Raw genomic sequence first — 5253 nt, 5'->3', positions numbered from 1 at the left:
ATATAAGAGGCATCCGATCAGTTTTCACCTCCGATCCCACATGTTTTCACCTCTAGTTGGCAGTGCACGAAGTGTATCCAAACTAGTGGTTGGGGCGCCCCATGGGGCGCCTCCTCGCCGTACGGTGGCTGCCCAATCCCATCCCAATAGCAGTCAATTTTGTTCACCTGTTTTTTCACCACTCCTTCGAATCCAACATCGTCTCATATACCTCTTCAATCCGAGAAAACTGCAAGTTGATAGAATGGTATAGTACGAGGTCCATTCCAATTATGTATCCATAGTCAATCGGGTTGTAGGAAAAGCAAAAGTTACATGTTACATCCACTATCCATGATTCTTCTGCTACTGGCCAGGTTATGACACATACATCCCTACAAGGCTACACACAACTTCGCTTGAGTCTTTTTGATGGACGCGGATTAATCTAAATCTGGAAAATCGCCATCCTTGCAATATCACTTCCCAATTTTGTTTTCTTCCGTTCCTTTTTGTTATATGCTTCGGTCGATTCTTCTGAGCGTCCATCGCAGTTCTCTTTGTTCACCCTTCTCCCGCTGGCACACCGCCCCTATCTGGTCTTCGATGTGGAAGCTCTCGGGCAAACAATTCATCAAGTCACGGGAGGTACCTATCTTGGACCTTGGAATGCCAATATGCATGGCCGTCTTTCCAGGAAACTCTGTCATGTCATCCCGTCATCATCAATTAGATTACTTCTGACATAAAATGGGAAACAGAAAGGCCTTGGTAAATGGTGTGATTTCTATTTACAACTGAAATAAGAAAAACTTAGTAGGCAAGAAGCATGATCTCATAGTTTCATCAATCAAAGAATTCATCCTAGATGAGCTATATAAATACCTAACATGACGATAAGTATAGCTAAAAATAGAACATTCTTCGATAATAGAACAATATGGGTTTTTTCGGCCCAAGATAAATCAACCCAAGTATGTGCATCACGAATGATGAAGTAGCTTACAGAAAATAATGATAGTGCAGTGCTAAATTATGTGTGGCACCATGACAGACATAGATCCTTATTTCATCCTATTTACCTAGAATAATTAGATTTATAAAGGACCAATCATCGCCCCAATTACAACGCCCGTTGGCAGACTACTGGGAGATGGCAGATACATAGTACATCAAATCTATCTCCAGCCTCAAAAGAGAAGGCCAAAAGGCATTGTAGAAAATGAATATGGTGCAAGACTAACTTAAGACAGTTAGTACAAGGGAATTTTATGATGACAAACAGGTAGAAGCTTACATTCCACTTCTTTTCAGAAACTTCATTATACTCCGATCTGACCTCTACCATCCAATTGTCGAGGTGTTCATAACCTATATTTGGCAGAAGGAAGGATCTTGCAGCATCTTGTTGATCTAGGAATACTTAGGAATGTAACTACCCTAAGCATTGTCCACAATGGAGATGATTGCTATGGGAACAGCCGAAGATGAAAAATGTATCGTTAGTATGCAGTAGATTCTCTCTAGAATAGATTAGTCTCAGGTAATCGTTTAACAATACTGCTATTACATCTCCTAACAAGAATTACAAATAAATTGGAAGGAATGTCGTTGTATCAATGTACCTATACTGTATATGCCATTCTGTTAATGTAAGAATGAAAATAGTTACAGAAGAAGAGCATACACAGTTCTCACAGGAACAATAATTACCTGAGCTTCTTCGTAAAAAGACATTTAAGGAAGAAGTACACATGCGATTGGAATTATGTCAAGTATCTGATGGACATGACAATACAATCTTTGGCATTGTCAGAGATATAGGAGGATAAGCACAAAATTTAATAACAGAGTTAATATGACAGTAGTGCAGGAGTTAGAGTTTGTCCAGACCTGATTGCCCCAGAATCGATGTCTGAGCAGAAGCAAAATGTTTTTAGAAAATACAGCCAATAAGCAATTAGATGAACTCAAACAATTTGGAGTGTCGTGCGCCTCCTTTGACAGTCTTTGGCCATATCTAAATTTGTCTCTTTATGTCCTATGAATCAAGCACTTATGGAATAACAACACTGTATACATTCCTTCGAATGCAGAAAAAGAAAAACACTATCACCATAAAGTCATAGTATCCTGACCTATTATTGTTACCCCTAATTATGAGCTATAATAGAAAACGTAAATCACGATCAACATGATTGTTCAAGAAGAATTGAAGAAGCAAAATAAGACAAACATGTTGTATGCAAGAAGACCTTGTCTGGTTTGTAACCATTTCTGGAGGACCAGTAGGGTTGGCAATGAACATGGAAGCTTCAATCATCGAAAGCCACTTCTTAACACTTTCATGAATTTCAGATCACCTGTAAAAGAACAAAAGGTTAGATTCTTGCCAGAACAAAAATTTCATGGTGGCAGGTTAACAAATTTATTTATTGTAGGAAAAAAATAAAGCAGTGCTAGAACAAGAACAGTATGCAAATATTTGACCAAATTTTCATGAAAATAACACGTAAATATTTTTAATTAATTACATCAATTCCCACATAGGAAGCCACCTGAATTCTAACGAATTAAAAATGCTCATGCAAACTTGCTACACATACAATTTCTGTCATGCGAATCTCATCAAGTTTCAGCTAGGTCTGGATAGGGAGAAATCATGAGGTTGAGTTTGTGAACATCGTATGTATAGATAGATGTTATCTTTAACAAATTCAGGCATTGTTTGAGTTGTATGATACTTCTTACAAGGATTCTATGGCAACATGTGAAATATGATACATTGAATGAGACATGAAATCCAAGGTCTATCCTGATTGGTTCGTTTTTTTTTCATCACACATAAAAGCAAATGGTCCCATCAGTTTACCTAGTTTGAAGTTCTATCTGGTCAGGCCAATTGGTTTCTTCGAGCTCAGAATTTCTTTTCTACATATTTCTGCATCCAAAGATAGTCTATTATCCGTTGTCTTTTCTGGAAATTTTACACAAACGATTCTACGCAGCCAACCTACAAAGTGACGATGCCACACATTTCAGTATTTTAAAGCTGCTAGAAAATTATTTGTTTGCACAGTTAACCAAGCCTAAAGATTCAGCGACATAATAAGTGACAAACTAATTGGTGTGATTGCTTAGTTTGCCTAATTAAGTATACCGCTAGGAGCGAAAAACACTGTGACAATGTCACAAATCCATCACTAACTCTAATTGCTAACAATTAAATGTCAAGCCATGGCAGAAGAGAAAACTGAAGAAGAGGGAGCGACAGAGAGCTCAACACAATGAGCACCCAATTGCACCCATGGGTGTGGCGGCCATGGATTGCATTTGCTCGCCAGGGACGTGGGCTCACTATGAGCAGTATGCATTCACAAAACCTTAAACAAATAGATTCAGCTGTATGAAGCATAAGAACAAACATGTAGAGGGCACTAACACAAAAATTATACGCCCAAGATTTTTTGCATCAATTATTTGTATGACATGAATCGGCCTAAAGATTAATTTCTTGTACACACTGTACCCAGTACGTAGTAGTTAAAACACAATTTATTATGCTCAGAGGAGCACCCACATGGGAAAATAAAATCGAAGTTCATTGCTTGTCCTGCATACTCTGGACGGTGTGCTCCTCCATCGAGTAAAACAAACTCATGATCCTCCTGAAACGATGCACAAATCAGGTGATACAAAGGAAAACAGATCAAACTCTGAAACGGAAAATAGGAAATAAGAGGTGAGACGACATGAGTTGGGGAATCACCTGGCCGCTGAGGTGCCGTGAAAGAACTTTTGTCGCTGCCGCTCCTGCTGCTTTTCTGGTTGGTTAGTTATTCTCCTCCACTGGTCCTGCAAATGAGAGAAACGGGAGATTCACAGGAATAGGTAAAAGATCAAGAAAATCAGATCTGCTACAGCAGGAGCTTATCTTACTGCCATGGGCACGTACGTTCCCCGCGTTTGGCGACCCACTGAGCACGACCGAGAGGCACGGTGCGGGGGTGGTGCGAGCTCTTCAAGGGAGAAGTAAGGATGGAGGAGGGCGGGGTGGCATCGCAACGGAAGGAGGACAACGTGGGCGTGTGGGAGAGAGGAACGACGAGGAAGAAAATGAGGGTGGCGGCGGCTCGGGGCTAGGGTTTTACCCCGCATTGAGGGAAACTGGGAGTGGATGGACAGACGAGATTGACGCGGGCCACGCTCCTGGATCGAACGGCTCGGGATGAACAACAACGCCCTACCGCTGCACGCCAGTTGGCTATCGTGGATCGCTCTGGGATAGGGCAAGCATGCACGCACTTGCTTGTTCTCAATTTGGAATCAAGTTTATGCTATGATGGCAATGCCAAGGGACACCTGGGCATGGTAATCTCAAAACTCAATAACTGTGTCGTAGCATTTAGAGTTTCCATCATATGCAGGAATGGTGTCTCTGTTTTTCCAATTGATTCCATGAAATATGTACAGTAAGGAGCAGAACTGTATTTACAGTACAACCCAAGCCACCATCCATCCTCAGATTCTCAAAAGTTTTCACAAGTTCGTTCCACCTTCCAGCCACCGCAAAGCATCTTGCGACGAGGCACGCATGATTGCTAGCTAGCTACCCATCGAGGCCCCCACGAACCCAGAGATCGCTCCATCCGGCCCGGCCGGGCCGGCGTCGCGTCGTGGTCGCGCGCGGTCAGCTGGGGCCCCAGCAGCTGAGGTACATGGCCTTGCGGAGCGACTCGTCGGCGCCGGCCTGCCTCCGGCCGTCGTCGGTGGCCGCCCGCGCCGCCCCGAGCGCGGCCGCCTGGGGAGCGAGCCCGGCCAGCCGGTCCCGCGACCCAGGCGCCGCCGCCGCCCTCTCCCTCTGCGCCCGCACGGCGGCCACCGTCGCAGCTACCCACACACGGCTCATCTCGAGTTCGACCGGTTCGTTTCTCAAGTCCTGCTCGCTGCGCTTTCTTCTCTTCTCTGTGCTGAACTGCTAGTAGTTCTGAGGGTGGAGGGTAAAGGAGCCCGGTATTTGTAGCCCGGGCGAGGGCGGTTTCGGTCATTGCGTTTGCTGGTTTCGTGGCTGCTGGTTTTGCTATTATCGTGGGACAGCTACAGGTGTCCAGCCTTATCCCTAGGGTCAGTGGTGACTCACCCTTTCCCCAGCTCGCATGGGTGCCCGTGGGCTCCACCTGCTTTGTCGCCTTTGGATTCTGTTGTATTCAGTCTTGTCCACTTGCCCGCCACTTTGTTAACTGTCTGCAACCGACAATGATGGTGCCGGATTCA

At 44.0% G+C, this 5253-nt stretch overlaps 1 long non-coding RNA gene across 11 annotated transcripts; it reads right to left on the bottom strand.

Annotated features, from left to right (window-relative positions):
- Positions 1–259: 259 nt before the first annotated feature.
- Positions 260–4076, bottom strand: LOC124678454. 11 transcript variants are annotated; one of them, XR_006994476.1, is made up of 4 exons: positions 3749–4076; positions 3560–3647; positions 2852–2992; positions 260–2342 (listed from the first exon to the last, which is right to left on the bottom strand). It is a non-coding gene; the product is annotated as an uncharacterized LOC124678454 (long non-coding RNA). The 11 variants fall into 11 exon arrangements; XR_006994474.1 differs by having other exon boundaries at positions 2852–2920; XR_006994480.1 differs by lacking the exon at positions 2852–2992 and having other exon boundaries at positions 260–719; positions 1277–2342.
- Positions 4077–5253: the final 1177 nt, after the last annotated feature.

This window comes from Lolium rigidum, chromosome 7, assembly GCF_022539505.1.
Source record: "Lolium rigidum isolate FL_2022 chromosome 7, APGP_CSIRO_Lrig_0.1, whole genome shotgun sequence".
Classification (NCBI taxonomy): domain Eukaryota; kingdom Viridiplantae; phylum Streptophyta; class Magnoliopsida; order Poales; family Poaceae; genus Lolium; species Lolium rigidum.
This window is presented reverse-complemented; position numbering and strand designations above follow the sequence as displayed.